This window comes from Magnolia sinica, chromosome 15, assembly GCF_029962835.1.
Source record: "Magnolia sinica isolate HGM2019 chromosome 15, MsV1, whole genome shotgun sequence".
Lineage (NCBI taxonomy): Eukaryota > Viridiplantae > Streptophyta > Magnoliopsida > Magnoliales > Magnoliaceae > Magnolia > Magnolia sinica.
Genome location: NC_080587.1, coordinates 46,634,143 through 46,655,958, shown reverse-complemented (window position 1 = coordinate 46,655,958; position 21,816 = coordinate 46,634,143). Strand labels below are relative to the sequence as shown.

Genomic DNA, 21,816 nt, shown 5'->3' with positions numbered 1-21,816 from the left:
GACTCAAAAGAGACTTCAGAACAAGAAGATTCATCCCATGTAGCCAACAAACCTTTCTTTTAGACTTGTACTTCTTAGGACATTTGTTTGCTAGATGCCCATATTCATGGCAGTTGGAGCATTGGTTGTCTTTAAGTGATTTCTAAGTTTTAGATCTACTCTTTTTCTTCTGAAGGGTCTTTGAAAATCAACTTTCTTTTTACTTTTGAAATTTTATAAAACTCCTTTGCTAAAACTGTCATATCATCCTCTGAGTTTTCATAATCAGAATTATTAGAATCATGAGAAATACTTTTAGAAGATTTTAGGGCTATGGATTTACCTTTAAGAGCCTTAAAATTTAACTCGTAGGTTTGTAAAGAACCAACAAGTTCTTCAACCTGCATGTTATCCGTATTACGAAGTTCCTGAATGGCAGTGACTTTTGAATTGAACCTTTTAGGTAGTGAGCGCAATATTTTTGCACAGACTTTACTTTCTGGGATGCTATCTCCAAGATCCCACATTGAGTTGACTATGTCATTTAACTTAGTATAGAAGTCTATGAATGTTTCACTTTCTTCCATACGTATTTCCTCAAACCTTGTGGTGAGGATTTGAAGTTTAGATTTCTTGACAGTAGTCATACCCTCGTGTGTGATTTCTAAGATATCTTAGGCTTGTTTTGCAGTATCACAAGATATTATCCTTTTGAATTCATCTGGTGATAGTGCGCAAGTGATTGCAGTTAAAGCCTTGGCATTAGCACTGCTCTCATTTTTCTCAAGAGTGGTCCAAGTATTATAAGGTGTAACCTTCAGAGTTTTAATGTCATCAATGCCTAGAACTTCAATAGTAGGTGGATTCCATCAAGTTATTGTGGATTGCCACACATTTTCATCGATAGATTTCAAGAAAATTCTCATTCTGACTTTCCAATAGGCATAATTGGAGTCATCAAATGGTGGTGGCCTAGTAATTGAAAGGCTATCCAAATATGACATGATATAAGCTCAAATTGGTTAGCTCAGGGAATAAATCCAAATAAATGAGTTATTAGGCTCTGATACCACTTGAAAAGGTCGAGCTAAGAGTCCTAGTGGGGGGGGGGGGGGGGGGGGTGTGAATAGGACTATGCCAAATTAAAAATTAAATGCAAAATTATGAAAGACCTAGAACAAGATAACACTTATTAATCTCAAATAACATAAATAAATAGCAACCTCAAATGCACAAGTATTGAGAGGTTGATACAGATGTTGTTCTAAGGACAACCTTACACCAAAAACCAATGGCTTATGGTAGGACAACCTGATTTCTTGAATGATCTATGTATCAAAGTCCCAAATAAATACAGAGGAATAAAGAATAAAATAGAAATATATATCTACTGTTATTACAACATTCACCACATCTGTAGAAAATAAATTACAATCATTCACCACAAATGCACAAAAATAAACATTCACCACTACTCCAGCAATTATAGTGGTTCGCTTGTGTGTACACCAACTGTTAGAAAATAGCCACACAACTACTCCACTACCAATATCCTCACCCACGGGATATTGGCTTTCACTATGAAATAGGTTTTCCAAGGTTCACCCAAAACCTTCACAATTGTGTTTTCAAAGGGCTACCACAATTAAAAACCCCACTCACTGATATTTTCTGGCTATCTAAGTCAAAACCAAAAATGAAAGATTTTCTAACAATCTTACAAACCAAATACAGAAAATTGAAATGTACTTATCTAAAGATTCTTCTTCTGATGAAGCCCAGTAGAACCAATTCGATGTAGATGTTCAATGTCCAATCTCACATAGGAAAGGGTTCTTAGGTCTAAATGATTTTTAAATTAAATCAACCTGGGCTAGCTTGATTTGATTTTGATCTCAAAAAGGGTAAAATCAATATTCCCTTTTCAAAAGAAATAGAATAGAATAGAGATCACAAAATCAAATGCAAAAAAGCTATTAAAAGAATCTTAAATACTAACCAATTAGCTTCTAGAATGTGGGGACAAGTTTCTTAGAGTTGTGACTTGAATAGCTTTAAATGAATTGAAAAATTGTAAAAATCGTCCTCAATTTATAGGCAAAAATATTGCTCACTCGACTAGCCTAGTGGTCGAAGGACTAACAGTATTTCAAAATTTCTGGCACGATAAGATAAGATCACTACTCGACTGGTCAAATGGCTTGCTCGACTGGTTGAGTGGCCTGCTCCACTGGTCGAGCCCTGCACTCAACTAGTCGAGTGGGACCCTAAAATGTTACTAGACTTAGAGTCGAGCCTGCTCGACTGGCTAAGCACTGTTCACTTGACTGGTCGAGCAATCTTCAGGACTGGTTGAGAGTCCAACAAAAAATTTTAAAAATTCACAACAAACCTTAAACCAGTTGAGGGAATTCTTGGACTGGTCGAGCCAGTGTCGGGACTAGTCGAACCATGACTAGGACTGGTCAAAAAATGACTTATAAATTTATCAAATGACTTATGATATTGTATGACCTATCCTAAGGTCAGTCTAAGGTTAAACAAACCTTACTAGTGAGATTGATTCATCACATACCATTCTCTTGAAGTAGTTGAAGCTTAAAGACTTGATCTAGTATTTGAACATCTTGTTCTTGAATCTCTTGATCTTGTACTTGAACTACTTATTCTTGAAAGTGAACTTCTTGATGTTGTACTTGAATTTCTTGATCTTGTACTTGAATGACTTGATCTTGTACTTGAATGTAAACAAGATTGGCAAGGATGACATGAAGTTGATCTTACAATAACTACTAAACAAGATACAGATTCTAAAAGGTTTTGGCACTACAAAATTTGACAAACCTAAGAGCTAGAAAAGATAGCATTTACACACTCTCCTAAGCTCTAATTTGTGTATTAAACAACTAAGAAAACTCCTTTTAATAGTAAAAGTTCACACCGATTTCAATTTTTGCACATTTGTTACACTTCGATAGCACCAAAGTTGCATCTGAAAATTTTATACAAAATTTATCAAACTTAAGTCCCACAAAGCTTTCTTAGGTGGGACCTAAGTTGGCTTTGGTCAGACTGAGTCAAGTCGAATTAAGTTTAAAAATCAAAATTTTCCGCTGGACTATTTTGTGCACTTTCGGTCGGACCAAACCGACCTTAAGTGGGATGGAACAGTTTGTTTTTTCTGCTGATGAACTTGTGATTTTGCCAGTCTTTTCTCCATCCTTTACACTTGGTTTTCTTGGATCTTTGGTATGTGAATTCTTCATTAATGACCTCCAAATCTCCGATTCTCTATTATCTTCTATTAAGCTCTAAATCCATTATTTTTAGCGCATATTCATCTTTAGGTTCAAGACCACCTCGCATAATGAAAACATACATAATTATATCATATTAACACTTAAATGCTAGGAAAGCGAATGTAATTGAAGGGATAAATATGCAATATTTAGGTCTTAACACACTCCCCCAACCAGTATTTTGATAATCTCGATCAAAACATGTGAAAGATATTTTGAAACTAAATGAACAAATTTCCACGAACTCAAGCAATTCTCAAAATAGTCCAACTTTTAGAAATCCAAGGTATTTCTATATAAATTATAATTTATACCTAAACTCTAGCACTTGGTAAACATTCTAATCAAATTTAAAGCGTTAATATATAATTAGACAATTTCTAAACCTTAAGTTCCATGTGCATAGTGAAATCTAAACTTAACACAACCAAAGGTTTTTACTTTATAATTTCATGATAATATTGATGATTCAAAGAACATTTAGGATAACCAAAACATATACCAAATCTTACCTTACAGTTCAATCTTTTACTTATCCAGCTTTTAATTTTTCCATCGATGGCTTTCACATTGTAAGTGCTTACATATTCAGCACATATATGGTTGTCAAATTTTGTGAGACAAAAGTGATACCAGTCAAATCATAAGTAAGATTAGATCGCAACTACTCTACATGTCTGAAAATTAGCTCAAGATTGGCTTATCATCTCAAGAAGACGTCACTCGATTTCAAGACTAGTTGAGCTCTGTATTTGCAAAACAACAAGTGATATAACCCTAGAAAGACCTTAGGTTAAGTGCTTTTCAAAATCTATTCATTTTGGGTTATCTATAGTGTATTTGCACTAGAGTTTGGCCAACCTAACTTCTGGTTTAGCAACTCTAACTTCCTCGACTAAACTAACATCAAGTTCAGGCTAAAAATCAAAATCTATTGAAAACTCGACTAGCCTAACTTTTGGTTTGGCTAGCCTAACTTGAAATTCGGCTAGCCCGAGTGAAGTTCGAGTCAAATTCCAACAATGCAAACTTTTAAATTTTGTGAGAATTCACCCAGCTGATTGGCAAATTTGGCCAGTCGAATTGTGATATTCGGCCAGCCAAATTTTGGATAAATCTTATCCCGCGCAATTCGATAGTCGTTGGAACGAATTTGGTGGAATCTAACTAGTCGTATCTATTCTTAGGCTAGCCGAATTTCCAATCCCTTTTGCTATAAATAGGGCCTTCTCTCATTCTAAACTACAACGAAAAATCACTCTAAACCTTTTGCAAGTGAGAGAGAAGCTCAGGTCCTAGGCAAGCTAATTGTGTAGTATTTATAAATTCTTTTTGAGCTTATTCAATTCCATTTCTCAATATTATTTCAATCTTATTTTAAAGAGTAATATATACTCTTGAGATTTAAGATAATTGAATTAATAGCATTTGGGTTTTTCATTTCTAAAATGCTTTAGAACCCTATACTTTTTCTGTTGAGCGAATATTGCCTCCTCTACATTCAAGAAAGAATATCTCTGCTACAAGCTTCGAATGCTTCTTCGAATCGCCATTTGAAGATAAGTTCTTTATTATTATATTTCATTTAGGTTTTTCTTAGATAGCCTGTGAAAATCTCAATGGGTTGATTTGTGATATCCCATGAAAATCACAAAGTGGGTTTTTGTTTGTGATAGCCTGTGAAAATCACAAAAGGGGTTTTATTGTGGTGAGATCGTAAAAATCACAAGGAACTGTATAAGGTTGTTAAGGTAAACCTGTGAAAAACTTGTTATAGTGAAAGCCAAAATTACGAGGGTAGTAATTTTGGGAGTGGAGTAAGTGTGGTTTTCAAAGCACCAAACCACTATAACTCCTTATGCCTTGTGGTGAATGCTTTATTCTTTTTTGTGGTGAATGTTTGATTTCATTCTTCTAGTGAATGTTGTAATTATTTTATCTTTTCTTGCTAGTTTGAAAGATTTATTTTAAAGACATTCGTGAAATAAGGTTGTTGTGCCTAATATTTTAGGTGAAGGTTGTCTTACGAATTATTTAGAATCAAGATTTCAATTCTTGGGCGATTGAGATTTTATATTCGTTATATATTCCACTTTTATTTCAATTATTTGGTATTATCATATTCACCCCCCTCTAGGACATCTCTAGCTCACCGTTTCAAGTGGTATCAAAGCGAGGTTGCTCTTTTTGGGATTTACCTCATAGAGCTAGATCCAGAGCTATACGATGTCAAATTTTGAAAATTTATCCATTACTAGGCCACCTCCCTTTGATGGCTCAAACTATTCATATTGGAAAGTCATGATGAGGATCTTCCTAAAATCCATTAATGAAAGTGGGTGGCAAGCCACTTTAACACAATGGATCCCTCCTATGATGGAAGTAGTACCTAAAAATGAAACCATGTGCCACACCCAAAACTCAGAAATCGGACACACAGAATTCCTGATTGTCGAATCCGGCACCAACAACCTCCGTAGTACCCCATTCTCGGCTTTCAACGCCCCTACACCAGATTCCGATCTTGGGATCCTACAAGGAAAATTTTCACTGTGATTTTTTTTTTACGAAGGAGCATAACCAAGTCATAAACAACAACATCACCACATATCCACTATATGAAATTACGGTAATGGCCGCCTTAGTTGAAGTAAGAATATGCCAATATGTCTTAGAAGGGGGTGAATAGGACTTTTAAAATTTTATGATGATTTAAAACATTTCAACCCTATCCTGAATAAATATGCAAGTATCAGGATTTCTTCAATGTAGCTCTAATGGCTTCCAAGCCAACTAGAGGATCCAATCACAAAACTATTCAAAACATAAATAAGATAAGAGACAGTTCATGATGAATGTGACTGTGTGTGAGGTGTGATTCTACGTAGTTCTAGATAATCATGTACACATGCAATATGAGAACAATCAGAGAAATCACACAAGCAGTAGAAGTAAATGGAAATCTCAAACACAGTCATTTTTATAGTGGTTCGACTACGTGTCTACTCCACATCCGACAGACGCACTCAACAAATGAGTGTACCGGATCTCACTGATGGAGGTTTCAAATCAGGTTCACCTCAAACCAATACAACCTACACTAGGGTGACTCTAACGTGTCTCCACGACACAAGTTTTTGCCCCATACAGGAGCAAGGGTTAACACACAGCACCCAAATTTCAGGCCACACAGGCCAAGGATCCACACAAGGAACCTGATAGTTTATGCTCCCATGAGTAAGGGTTAACACACAACACCCAGGTTTTAGACCACACAGGTCAAGGACCTAAGTTTATGCTCTCCATAGAGCAAGGGTCAACACATAGCACCCCCATGTACACTCTCGTAAGAGGCCTCCTATGAGGTCTTGAAAGGGGTGAGAAGCACCTTTGACCCAATCCTACAAAAGGAATGATCACAAGGGTTCTCTGGACTCTAATGACTTACAGATAAGTAGATGAGCCTCATTCAGCATGTTGATGAAGATCTCCTCCTTTGATGATGAAGAATCTTCAGCTCCCTTGAAACACAACACAGAGGATGCTCCAATGTAAGGCGACAGGTTGGGTTAAGGTTATGTTTGAATCCTACTCTATTAAATGTTTTCCTATAAAAGAAAGATAGTGATTCCAATCATCTATGCATTCAAGGTATCCCAGCTTAATGATTTTCCATTAGGATGGTAGCTGTAGGATCCTTGAATGCGGAAGTTCATTCCCCAATCCACTCTTTTGAATATCAATGATAAGGGTGGATTGGAGGATGAACTCCCATGAGAGAAAAAAAGGCTTAGGGTATATGATCGGGGTTTGAATACTCAAAAGCTCTCTCTATTTTCTCTACAAACAACAAAAGGCAAACTCTCATTAAATAGGTAAAAAGTTCCAACGAAAATAAAACAGTCATATTTTTGACAGAGTTTGATATCATCGAGCGTATACTCTCGATAGCATCAAATGGCCACTCGATGACACGAACTCAATCTGTTAAACGCTTTTAAACCTTTTTGCCAACTGGTCAAGGAAATCGAGCACTCTTCGATGTTATCAAATTTTAAACTCCGATCTCATCGAGGAAAGGTTCGATTTATCAACATTTGAAAATAAGAGAGTAGTTGCCTTAAAAACATAATAGGTATTTAATATGATCGAGCATCCCTCTATATCATTAGAATTTGAATGTCAATGATATCGATGACGGTGTCGATTCATCGATATTTTCAAGGAATTTTCCTAAAAGCTTGCTAGACAGTTTGTGTCCTATTTTGATGACATCGACCCTGTCTCAATATGATCGATATTTGAATATTGATTTTATCGAGTGATCCTCGATACATGAAATATTTTACCTGTAATCTTGCTGGATAGTTTTGTGTCCCAATATGATATCATCGAAGGTCTATCGATATCATCGAGATTTAAATTTTGAGGATATCGAGGCTCTCTTCGATATATCAAGAATCACACGTTTTACCTTAACAGCATATTGGACACAACTGACCAGATGTCGATTTTATCGAGTCGTCTTGATGAACTCGAGATTCAAAATTTGATTATAACGAACAGTCCATCAATTTATCGATAATTCAGTCCAGAAACTTTGAAGTTGTTGGACATCTAAAGTCCTCAATTCGATAAGATCGAGTGAGTTTCGAGGACATCGATAACAGAGTTCGCTTCATCGAACAACGTATCGATAAATCGACAAAGGCAGAAAACTTAGAGATTTTCCTGATTTTACAAAATAGTTTTCTCACCTTAAACCCTAAGATGTTCTATTCAGTTTTGAGGGTTTTATTTACCTGGTATTTTCGGACATGGGATATGAGGCTAAGGTTTACCTTTGACAAGTTCGGGCATACATCCATTTGAGGCAAACGCTTGAATATTCTTCCTATGGGGTTCCTTTGTCTTGGTGACTCAACGCTCACGCTAATTGACAAACCAAGGCACTTTCATTATAATAAAAAACTTTAGAGTACAATACATAAAGGGGGAATACAAGACAGATATCAAAGCTCCAGAAGCTTAGCCACACACTCTTGCCTTAACTCGACTGTGTCCTAGCGTCACTTGTACACAACGATCATGCATAAGCTTATAAAAAGCTTAGAGGGTGGTGTAAGTGTGTGCGCAAGGTAAGTGCTAAGTATGCAATATCAGAGTAATGCAGCAACATGCTGGTAAATCCATGAATGCTATCAGCCATACCAAGGCTAAGCAATGCAAAGCCTACATGGCCAATGTTATATGCGAGATGCAACTCAAGCATACCAATCCTCATCCGAATCCACATATCAATACAGCTTAACTCTGGAATATCACCGAGGTCTAGTACACTACACCAGATCGCCACCCACTAGATGCACAACCATGTAAGTGGGAGACGCGGCCCAACGGTATACGGCCCTCGTTCACTCATGTATCCACTTAATCTCGATGTTGGAGCAACCTCCTGGTACCATAAGGGTTTAGGGACTTTCACCTAGGGATACCTTTGTGCCCTAGTGCTAGAACCAAAATATTTTCAGTATCCAATCCTGCCATTTACGATATGCGTGTGGAGGCCACAACCCTAATATCGCTAGGGCGTATAGTGATCATATCACATAATGCAAGATGCATGAGTCATACTATCCAGTCATACATCAATCCTCCGCGTACCGCGTGCTCATGTGGAGCAACTCCTTCTATCTTAATGGTGCAAATCTATATTGATGATATTATTTATGGATCTACCTGTACTAACATGACTATGAGTTTGTAGATCTTATGAAATTAAAATTTGAAATGAGCATGGCTGGGGAATTGAATTATTTCCTAGGGTTGCAAGTAAAACAACAACCTGATGGTATCTTTATTTTTCAAACCAAATATGCTCTGAACTTAATTAAAAGTTCAGATTTGAGAATGGAAAATTTTTTTATTCTTCTATGAGTACAACATTAAGACTCTCAAAAGACTCTACAGGTAAAAGTGTGGATCCTAAATTATATCGTAGTATGATTAGCGGTTTACTTTATTTAACTGCAAGTCGACCTGATATTGCTTTTAGCGTTGAAATTTGCGCTAGATATCAATCTGATCCTAAAGAGTCTCATTTAACTGCTGTTAAGTGGATTATAGGATATGTCGCAAGTTCAGCTAATCTAGGTCTTTAGTATCCACATGATACTAGTGTTCAATTGGCTGGTTATACAGATGCTGATTGGGCTTGTAGTATCGATGATAGAAAATCAACTAGTTGTGGTGTTTCTATATTGGAAATTGTTTAGTATCTTGGTTTAGCAAAAAATAAAGTGTCATATTGCTCTCAACTACTGAGGCTGAATACATTGCAGCTGGAAATGCATGTACTCAGCTTGTATGGATGAATAGAATGTTAAGTGATTACAGAATTGCACAGGATTCAATGGTTTTATATTGTGATAATTCCAGTGCAATTAATATATCTAAAAATCCAATCCAGGATTCACGAACCAAGCACAATGACATTAGATATCACTACATTCGTGAATTAGTGGAAGAAACAATAATTTCATTAGAATACATTTCGACCGAAACTCAATTTGCTGATATTTTCACTAAACCGCTCGACAAAAGCAGGTTTAATAAATTGAAATTTGATCTTGGAATGTTCAATTTAAATTGATTATCCATGTATTTCTGTATTATAGTTTATATATTTATTAATTTATTTGTTTAAATTTTGAATTTATGAGAAAAATGCATGGATGATATATTTGATGAGCTCGAATCAGATTCTGAGGCTGACCCTGACTATCAGCCTTTTGATTTTGCTAAGAGGTTGCATTCTCTTGAGGAACAGGTGGCTCAGATACGTGTGACCCAAGATTCTCAATTTGCTTATATGCGTAAATATATGAGGCGCATTAACAAGGGTTTACACCAAATTGATCCATCTATTCCTGCTCCCTATTCTGGATCTGATTAATTTTTTTAAGTTTGGTTTGTAATAACTCTTATACTACTTTGCTTTCTTTTAGTTTGTGGGACTGACTTTAGATGAACTAGATTCTTGTGAGTTACTTATATATGCACAATATTTGCTTATATCTTGTCTTGTTTGCTCCCTTATTCCTATTTTTATTTTCTTCTTCCATATCTTGATTTCTTCCTTCGTCATATTGTGACAAAAAGGGAGAGAAGTTTGGCATGCCTAATATATGGTGTATGTGGTGATTTATAATATATATATATATATATATATATATATATATATATATATATTGGTATATTTGCATGGTGTATGTGGTGATATATTATATATATATATATATATATATATATATATATATATATATATATATATATATATATATATTGGTATATTGGCATGGATCGTGGATATGTAGTTTTTTCCTTGTGAAAGGGGGAGGAGTTAAGAAAGAGTATTGATGCAAGTTGATGATAACTGGTGCATGATTCTTTATGTGTATATTGGTTATGTTATTGTAGTATGTTTTGTCACAAATTTGACAAAGGGGGAGATTGTAAGCGCTATGGTCTCTTGCACCTTTGATTGTTAAATTTTATAGTGCCAAAACCACAATTTGTGTCTTGGGTAGCACATTGATATATATGTTCAAGACAACGCATCTCATGTATAAGGACAATGCTTCAAGACAAGAACAGGATCTACTTCAAAGAAATGCAAGATCAAGTACTTTGTTCACATCTTTAAGCTTCAAAGTTCAATGTTTTAAAGCGACATCGAAAGACAAGTGAATTGTTCATACTCAAGACTCAAGATGAAGCACAATTCAAGTATTACAAAATCAAGCTTCAAAAGATCACAAGTTCAAGCTTCATTATGTGTTATGATATCAAGCTTTATGAACTTCAAAGATCATCTATCGTTTGAAGAAAAGAAGGTTCAATGTCCATACATCATGTTCAAGGTATGAAAGACCTTAAATTGACCTTAGGGTAGGTCATTTCGGATACGTAATTCAATTGCTTATTTTATAAGTGTTTTGGACTGTTCTTAGACTAGTCCTGGACTCTGTTCGACTAGTCCTTGCACTGGCTCGACCAGTCCAAGAAATTCCTCGACTAGTCCTAAGATTCTAGCAAATTTTCAAAATTTTTTGTTGACCCACGACCAGTCCTAGAGACTGCTCGACCGGTCGTCTGAACAGTGTACGACTTGTCCTCGACCAGTCCTGCAACTACGACTCGAACTCCGGTGACTATTTCAGCACTGCACGACCAGTCGTGGAGGTCCCTCGACCGGTCGTGGATGGCCTACGACCAGTTGTGGAACGGTTTTATTCGATTGTGCTCAAAATTTCAAAAATCTATTGGTCCTATGACCAGTCGTAGTGTTCACAGGACTAGTCGAAGGTGCGACTTCTGCACTTATAAATAGAGCATAATTTTCAGAGTTTGATATCCAATTCAAGTAAAATCAAGGCATCACTCTGAAGGATAAGTTTGTAAACTTCTTAAGCTATATTGTGCTCATTTAATATTCTCTTTTTGTAGCTTTCTTTGCATTTGATTTTGAGTTTTCGCATTCTAATTATATTTGAAAGAGGAATTGAGGTATTCCTATTTCTTGGAATCAAAATCAAATCAAGCTAGCCTAAGGTGCTTTAACTCTAAAATCAATTTAGAACCTAGAACCATTTCACAAGTGAGTTTGGACATTGAACTTCTACGTTGAAATTCTGCTCCGACTTGGTTCTTGCGGGCTGCAACAAAAGGAGAAATCCAGGTATTTTACATTTGTGTAAATCTTCTGTTTTTGGTTTCTTTGAGATTGAGCCGGAAAAATCTCTTAATTGTGGTTTGTCTGAGGTGATCCAGAAAACTCAGTGTGGGGTTTTTGAATTGTGTAAGCCCATTTGAAAGACACAATTGTGAGGGTTTTAGATGAACCTGGAAAAACCTATTTTCATAGTGAACGCTAATATCCATTGTGTGAGGATATTGGGAGTGGAGTAGCTATGTTGCTGTTGTTTAACAGTTGATGTACACACAGGCGAACTACTATAATTCTTTGTGTTTGGATGTGTGGCTTATTTTCTATATCTTTTATCATTCAATATTGTGGGATGTATTTGTGAATGTGAATGTTGTAATCTTTTACATTTCAAGTATTGTGGTGAATGTTGTAATAGCTTAGATTTCCTTTCATTGCTATTTATTTATTTATTTATTCCTCTGTATCCAAGTTTGAGTTTTTGATACAAAGACGTTTCTAGGAATCAGGTTGTTCAACCATAAACATTGGTTTTTCGTGTAAGGTTTCCTTAGAACAACATTTGTATTAACTTCTCAATACTTATACATTTGAGGTTGTTTTTAAATTCAGTATTGTGAGATTGTCTTTGCTATTTGCATTTAATTTAATTTATTTAAATTCTGTTGTTATCATTTTAAATTTGGCATAGTCCTATTCCCCACCCCTATGACATATAGCTCGGCCTTTTCATTGTGTCCTACTAGACTAAGTACACTAACATGATTATCAATATAGCAGGCCATGAGCAGCCTTAACCAATATGTCAGTTACAAGAGCATGGGCTGAACAATACACCCCATTAGACATATAGAAGTCTATATGCAATGGTCCATGTTAGACTATCATAACCTACTCTAGGTATTAACATATCATATGTCCTAAGGCGGGGTCCACTGAAAGGACGGTGGGTCTAACCCATGCATTAAGGTACTTTCCACATAGTGGATATACCAAATCTAATACCACGTATTCTTCCATCTACAGCAAGGGATGATGATGCACTAAAGTCAAGGATGGACCTCACACTTGTCTCAACAAGGAGATGGACGGTGTGGATGATATGTACATGTCACGAGGTCCTAGCAAATGGGGTACAAGGGTAGGATACATCTCTCGTGGAGAGTGAAGTGGGCATACAACAAGGTGAGTTCACAGGGTGAGCTAACCGGGTGAACAATTGGGCTTTCTCAATCTCTTATCATGAATAAACTGGGCTTCCTTATGGGGCCCGATACATACCGAAAGTGGGCTTAGTGGAGTTCATACATCTAGGACTATGTGTCCTTCTAACGGAATGGGTAGCCCGCTCAACTCTTAAGTGGCCCTTGGGTATGGTCACTAAACTTAGGCAAAACATGAATCTAGGTGGGTCACATTTCTATGGAAGGCCCGGTATGAACATAATGTGGGCTCCACGATCTGGACAATCATACAAGGCATGGTGGGAAGGTACTAGCATCAATGGGGGCCCAACGGTTTGGCTTAGCCTAATAAGAGAAGGTGGTTACCTCTACATCAATGAGGGCCCAATGATTTGGGATAGCCTAATAAGGGAAGATGGGTTTAAAATTGGGTATCACAGTGGGCCCTACAAGTTATGGTTTTTAACGATGGACATTTAACCACCACTATTCCTGTGGTGCGGTCCACTTGGGATTTTGATCTGACTCTCAATGGGCCCCACTTCTAACCCCCTAATCACCCATCTCCACCCTTCAATCCTCATCATCCTCCATCAAAGGGAGAGCTTAGGAGCCAAGGATTCCAAGGGACTAAGAAGGTTAGCAATCGGCGGGTGTTTTGTAGGATTAGATTTCAATTTATGTGATGGACCAAGTAGGGCCTACTGATTAATGGTGTGGATCCTATTTAGGACCCATCTTGATGTATGTATTGATGCATGTATTAGGGGGCCATAGTGGCGGGGCACCTACATCACACTATTCTCTCTCTCTCTTTCTCTCTTTCCTTTTTTCTTTTATGGTGAAGATGATGATGTGTGTGGCCCACCTAATGTTATTGTCCAAACTTGGGACATCCACACATCCAAATTCTTGGGACACTATACTGCCCATTTTTAGGCCAATCTGGTGGAGAAAAACACATGGGACAGCCCGACTTTCTGGATGTATGGCCCACCCAGATGGACCTCATTGTAATGTATGCATTATATCCACGTCGTCCGTATGATGGGGCCCACTTTGTTGCCCGTCTAGCATTAGGCCCACTGCTTGCCCATTTGGACAGGCCTAGATGGAAGGAAACCACAAATATCAGCTTTATCTGAACCTAGTGGGTCCCACACGTGTAAACCAACCTTAATGTATGAGACTCATCCCCACCGTCCAAAAATGGACGGTGGGCCCCACGTATTAAAGTCAGCAGGTTCTGTGGTCCCACCATGTAACACCGTGGTTCCCGGAACCTGTGTACACTACTTGTTTTCCAAAAACCCGAGCGTTAACCTTTAAATATCCCAAATTTCACATACATTTTTTCTTTTTTTTATTATCAGAGTTAATAAACCACCAGGACAAAAACAAATCAGGTATAAGAGGGAGTCCAAATATACATAACTAAAGTTTCAAGTGGTTACCCAAAAACTTATAAAAGTCAATGTCTTAATCTTTACAAACATAACAATATAAATTAAATACAAATAAAATCAGGAATGGAGAGTCGCAATGTAGTCTGGCTTCTCCAATTCCACATGAACTCCAACATGTGCATCCTCTATGTCTCTTGCACACTGAATATGGTTCGATAGCGTCAATGGCTATCCAGTGAGGTATTGTTGAGGGTTGAATATTGCATATCTAACCCCGATTACTACCTGATTTTACGTACACGATAATGCCTAATATTATAAATTAATCGTGTTTTTGTTGCAGGATGTAATAAGGAGCTTTGATTGAAAAAGAGTATTAAAAGCATGGATTTAATGCTCCGAAGTCACTAGTGCAAGGAACAGACTCCAGAGGACTGAGATCAACGGATTTATATGCCGGGGATCCGAGGAAATCAAGCCGTTCACATTAAAAAGGTCCGAAAATAGTCCAGAATGCAAGATCACAAGGTTCTCGCCATCCGATTGACACGAAAATTCATACATGGCCTGGGGACCATAAATTAACCGTACACATCAAAAATAAGCCATTGGATCTTGGTAGAGTAACCCAATGGACAGATCAGCCCATGAAACTTTGATTTAGGGCCCACCTGAGAATTGGATATGCTTCAAATTTGTTCTCAACCCATCATGTGACAAGACAAGACAGTTGGACAGAGAAGATTTCTCATAAACATCACACGTGGACTCAACTGGTTGTGCCAGTGTATAGTGCACAAGTGCACTCAACGTGCGCTGGACCTGTTCTCACGGTCAGAGTCGGTTTGACCGACTTTCCTAGACAGAGACAGAGTTCTCTGTTTTCGTTCACGCACAGCCGTCTATGGGATGTAGCAGTGGGCCACCATCATCATGTATTTAGATGATCCACACTGTTCAGTCACTCCAGACTGTAGGCGTGACCATCGCCTAGGTGACGGACTTCCAGAAGACTGCGGTGACTAGTTTTTAACTGTCCAAACGGTAGACAAACGGTGGAATGAAATCATTCATGGGCCACTAAGAAACTGATCCAAAAATGGTCATGTCCGACCTATTTTTCGTGACTAAGCTAATGGACGGGCTGGATTTCTCAAATAATTATGATCAGGGGCCCCACCAATACCTCAGCACATGAAGTGCGTACTTTGTTACGTGCGTAACCGAAAGATCTGGGCCGTTCTACAATTTTGGCCAGGATCGGACCGGCGATCCTAGACGACCTATCCCCTGAGGCAACCCACCACCCACAAGAAGTGTGAATGGATTAGATGTTCCAAACAGATCAGTTATTGTGTCGAACGAGGGTTGAGCGTGGGTCCTCTGCGTATGTTGCAAACCGACTGCGAAACAGGTCGATTGTGTAAACCGAGCTTCTGTTGCTGCGCAGGCAAGGTCAGTTCCTTGCAACCGACCTTCCTACCACTCTTCCCTGCCTATAAGAAAGGAAGAGAGAGAACGTGAGGAGAAAAATCTGTTTTTGGGCTTCAACGTGGATACCAAAGAGTGAGAGAAGTAATTTAGATTTTTTCCTTTCTTTGATTTCTTTATTTCCTGTTTTCTTTAACATTTAGTTAATCATGCCCATGGTTAGCTAAACCTCTTAGCTAGGGCTAAGAGGTGAAGCTTGTAGCGAGATGGGAGACTCTATTTTATGCTAGTAATTTAATTTAAATTTATAAACTGACTTTGATTTTAGTTTGATAATTAAGGGAATGTTTTAGTTTTTAATGGTCTGTTGTGACTGAAATTACAATGGGTCTGTAATGGTTGGATAACAGTACCCTTCCTAACCTTCATAGCATGTTGATTGGTTGGTAATTAGTTTAATTCTGTTATTTGCTTTGTCTCCTAGGCATGGTTTGGTGATGGAATCCATTCTAATTCATATACTTTTCATCTCTTTAAAATTATATCAGAGGAAGTTTAGTTTAATTTCCATGATTTTTGAAGCAGGCATAAGATCTCCCTGATCTCTACAAGTGAATCCTCTGAATCCCTAGTTTCTTATCTCTGATTTCTCTTAAGTTTTACATTAATCTCTCACCATTATTCATCAATTTATATTTGATTTAGATTTCATCTTAGGCTAGTTCTATTTTTACCTAGTTTCAGATTACGTACAGGTATCAGTCCCTTGGGATTCGACCTCAGTCTCACTGAGTTTATTACAACATAACAACCCTATACTTGGGAAGTGAACAAGTTTTTAACGCCGTTGCTGGGGATTGACAGTTACGATTCTTTGAAATTAATTAGTTTTAAAATTAGTTTGAGATTAGGATTTTACTAACTTTAGTTTTAGATTTTTATTTGATTTCTAGAACTAACTTGTTTTCCTGTTTTGTAGGATCCTGACATAAACTTCTAAATTGGTAATCCCTTTCTAATTCCTCTACTTTTTCTATTTTTAGAATTAGGGTTTGAATTTTAAAAATTTTCTAATTTTAAGTTTAGATTTTCTATTTTAGAAACTTTCTATTTCTGGAACTTTCCTTTTTAAAAACTAACTTTCTATTTTTATTTTTAGTAACTTTCTAATTCTAACTCTTTTAGAATCTAACTTTGTTTCCTAATTTATTTTAGAAATTTCCACTTTCCTTTAGGAATTTCTTCTTTTAAAAACTAGTTTACTTCTATCTTTCTATTTAAGGATTTTCTAATTCTAGACCTTCTCTTTAGAAACTGACTTGTTTTCTTTTGCACATTTTTAACTTAGGGACTCCAATTTGGTAACTTTTTTCCAACCATCTCTTTCTTTTTAGATTTTTTTTCCTTTATTAGGATTAGGTTTTGAATTTGATTGAGGGCTGCGAGTGTTTCATGCCCAAGTGGGCCCGTGACAACACTCGACGTCTCTTGACTGAAGGAGGATTGGTTGAGGGGTTGACTATCCATCGCAGGACTAGATACCACTCGAAATCCCCTGAGTTAATTGAAGTGATGGCTGAAAACCAACCTCTTCTACCCCAACCTAGGGTGGAGGACATTCAGGATGAGAATGAGGTGCATCAAGCACCCCCGCCTCATACTTTACGAGATTATTTACAACCAGCGGGGCTAAGTACGCCCTCATGCATGATTTTTTCTGAAAATACAGGACATATGGACATCAAGCCAGGGGTTATCCAACTCCTTCTTACGTTCTATGGGCTTGAATCTGAAGAACCATATCTACATTTAAAAGAGTTTGATGAGATCATAGCCACTTTATATTTTTAAAATGTGTCTGAGGACACAATCAGGCTGAAACTCTTTCCTTTTTCCTTGAAGGAGAAGGCTAAGATGTGGTTACATTCTATAACACCCTGAAATTCAGGGGTCGAGCATAACTCAGCTCCCGAGTTCCAAAACATCACTTATGCAACATATTTAATGATGGATGTATGTTATCTGTATTAGTGCATAAAACATGGAATAGATTAAGCCAAATAGCAAATATAATTCAGGGATAAGTGAAGAAAGCAAGCGGAAGACTTATAGAATCATATGTGTACATGTGCAAATCCCTGAAGTACATATACATACCAGGTCGTATTTCAAGTGTTGCTATCAAAATTACAAATATCAAATTACATCATTTAATTCCCAAAAGACATCCCAGAATCCCGCGCATCAGAACAAGGCTCACTAGAACCCGTCTGAAAACTGCATAAAAGAGAAAACAGCCTCATCATCATCGATCTCCCGCTCTGCCTTAGAAGTCTCATCAACATCTGCAGCTAAGACAGAGTCTGGTGGGTGTTTAACACCGCCACAGAACGTGGGAGTGAGTGATCAACTCAGTGGAACAATAAAGCAAAGGTTAACATGTTATCAGTTCAATCAAGCAGTAATGATAAAGCAGAACAATTAAACATGTCCTAAGTACTCTTGTTAATGCAAGGATGTATGCAGAATGATGCGTGCCCTCGCGCGTACACCCTCAGCGTCTTCATCTTACGTTACGCATGACATCGCCTCAAAGTGCGCCACGTCTACAAAGCACATGCAAATGCGGTGTATGAACATGATTACCAAGTTGTTATTAGTCCTTTTCATACAGCAGGATTTGGGAAGCTAAGGTACCTTCCTCATATCACCATCCAAACAGTGATCCATTCTAGGGTCATCAGTCCTAGGCATCTCATACGATCATATGGTTTGAGGTCGTTGTAAAGGGCTCGTCACCAATTAATGCACGCCTATCATACCATTGTTACCACAATTCGGCTCGTCACCTCAATGCGGTATCCAGGCATGCTCGAGGTCACTACAAAGGGCTCGTCACCAATCAATGTAGGCCGACAGCACGAATATAGTGTCCTATACCACCATAATCGGCTCATGAGTTTGGTTGCTCACTGGTCACTACGGGGAGGCTCGTCACCCCAGCGTAGGCCGACAGCTCGACCACGGTGTCCCATACCACCATGTCCGGCTCATGAGTCTTAGCGGATCAAGGTACCATGGTTAATAGGATTTCATCAGTAAGTTTGGTACCCTAGATTCATACAATAGCGTCCATACATGGTGAACATATATCGGACAATCGGGTTACTTGAAGAACTCGACTAGCACGAGCGCACGTTGGGTTGAGCGACACAGAGTGCGCAAACACTCCGCATGGCCAAACCACTGCCGACAACTCTAATACGACTCGGGTTCGTCTAATCACGTCCTACGTGGCAAAAGCAACCTCAGCCACAAACTTAAGGCCGATTACTGATTTCCTGAACTAACTCATAGTCCCACACACATTCCACTACAACAGATATTCATATCTACAATTTAGAATAGTAATGGAACAACAACTCAAATCATATGGTATGTAAGCATTTGAAGAATATCAACTTAACTTGGATTTAAGCATAAGTAAGACTTGAAATTAAACAACAAGGAATGTAACTTACATAAAGGAAATCATACACACTAGTGGGAGAGTTGAGAGTCGCTTCTCAGCGCCCATACTAGGTTGATATATCACACTTTAGATCATTCAGACATTTCTACAAACACTTAGAATACATAATACAACATACATGACGTATGTTGAAATACACACATTTGGACAATTCCTTTTACCAAGGAGTTGTCACACATACATCTAGCATAAATACATGACAAATAATCATGGCAACCACATGTTCATATTTTATACGCATACGGTACTTTATACATACACATAGAATACACAAATCTCAAAGTAACACATGCATATCAGGAATGTAAAATAAACATAACATTTGGCATGTGAATTCTCATCCATAACAAGAATAAACCATTCACTGGCACTGAAAGCCTTGAAAACCATAACCTATATGATTAAAGTCTGCACCTTAATCCAGAAATGAACACCGAACTGATTTCAGATGATATGTCTTCGTCAACGGCGACAGGATAACCTAAAGCAAGAAAAGAAATGAGCTACAACAACACAAAGACTATTCTAAGCTCTAACACAGATTAGGGTTAGGTTAACTTACCCAAAGATGAACTCAGAATCGCCAGAGTAACGATTCTAAAGTGAAGGTTTAAGGATGAAGAAGAACAGGAAAGAATCTAAGATGATTCACCAACTTCTCTCTCACTTTCTCTCTCTTTTCCTCTCTCTTTCTTAGCTAAGGTTAGGAAAATTCGTATAGAAAAGAGAGTTAGGGTTTTAAGGTCTATAAATAGGCCTAACTTTGATGAAAATAACCCCATGGCCAAGGTATACTTAGGGTATAACCAAAACAAGCCTCTCTCGATCCAACGAAGCACTTCCGGTGGGCCTATTACCACGAAAGGTTAGACTTAAGCTCATTGACCATGGATCTAGGTCAAGCTAAGTTTTCGTACCGACCGGAGCTTTAGATCATCCGTGGCGGACCACACACAATTCAACGGTCACCAAATCCCGATCAGGTCCACAAGCACAAGGACATGTCTGGGCCACCTTCCCTGATCAGAGGGTGAAATTGGGTCAAAATCCAACGGTCAGATTGCTTAAAATCGTCGTGCAAGCGACACGACTCAGATTTCATAAAATCTTATTAAATTTCCAACCATTCTCACACTCTTCATTCCGGACTCAATCAAATCAACCCAGAACATCACATGGACTTGATTTTTGAGGTGATTGCCAAGTCCAGCATGGTGACCGCAATAGCCTAAAATCATCGCTATCGGACTTTCGACGCGCGGTCCAGGTCCGATCCAAAACTTTCAAAAATTTTCAAGAACAACTGGATTTAGTGATGAATCCCAGATTTCAGAGTAACCTAGCGCTAACTAATCTACAAGTTTTGAGCCATGCAGATCAAATTTAAAGTGATTGATGCAAATTTCACAAGCAATCGAGTTAAGCGCTAATTACCCCAAAAACTTCTAAGGAAAATAAAGGTATTACTCGGGTCTTGGCACAAAATTTTCAGGGTCATTACACATTCACTGCGTCCTAGGTCCATTGGCACATGGAATGATATGCAAAGGAAATTTATAAAGAAATTTTTTCCACATCATAAAATGATTACCCTTAGAAAAGCAATCATGAACTTCACCCAAAAGGAGGATGAAACATTTTACCAATGTTGGGAAAGGTTCAAGGATTTGGTCAGTTCATACCCACAACACGGCTTTGAAACGTGGTGCATTATAAATTTTTTCTATAATGGACTGACATCTTCCATGCACCAAATGGTCAAGACAATGTGTAATGGAGAATTCATTAATAAAAATGTTGACGAGGTATGGGATTACCTCGATAGTCTTGCTGAAAAAACACAATCATGGGACTATTACCCAAAATCGAACACAATGTCTAGGCCGACTCAATCTAAGGAGAAAGGTGGATTGTATCTCTTGAAAGAAGAGGATGATCTCAAGTATAAAGTGACTATGCTCATAAGAAAAGTTGAGGCCATGGAAGGAAAGAAGGATAAGGTTAATGAAAGTGTTTGTGGCATCTGTGATTGTAACATTCATACAACTGAAAATTTTCCTATGATACATGCCTTTTGAGAAGTATTGAATGAGCAATCCAATGCCGTAAACACTTATCAAAGACCTTTCAATGGATTGACCTCTAATACATACAATCCTGGTTGGAAAAATCATCCAAACTTTAGTTGGAGAAATGGACAAACTGCTACTCCTCAAAGTTTCTTCAATCAAAATCCAAATCAGGGGAAACCTCATGA

The 21,816-nt window shown here is 37.7% G+C and overlaps 1 non-coding gene across 1 annotated transcript; it reads right to left on the bottom strand.

Moving 5' to 3' along the window:
- Nucleotides 1-21,148: 21,148 nt before the first annotated feature.
- Nucleotides 21,149-21,255, bottom strand: LOC131228358 (small nucleolar RNA R71). The gene has a single exon (XR_009162863.1). It is a non-coding gene; the product is annotated as a small nucleolar RNA R71 (small nucleolar RNA).
- Nucleotides 21,256-21,816: the final 561 nt, after the last annotated feature.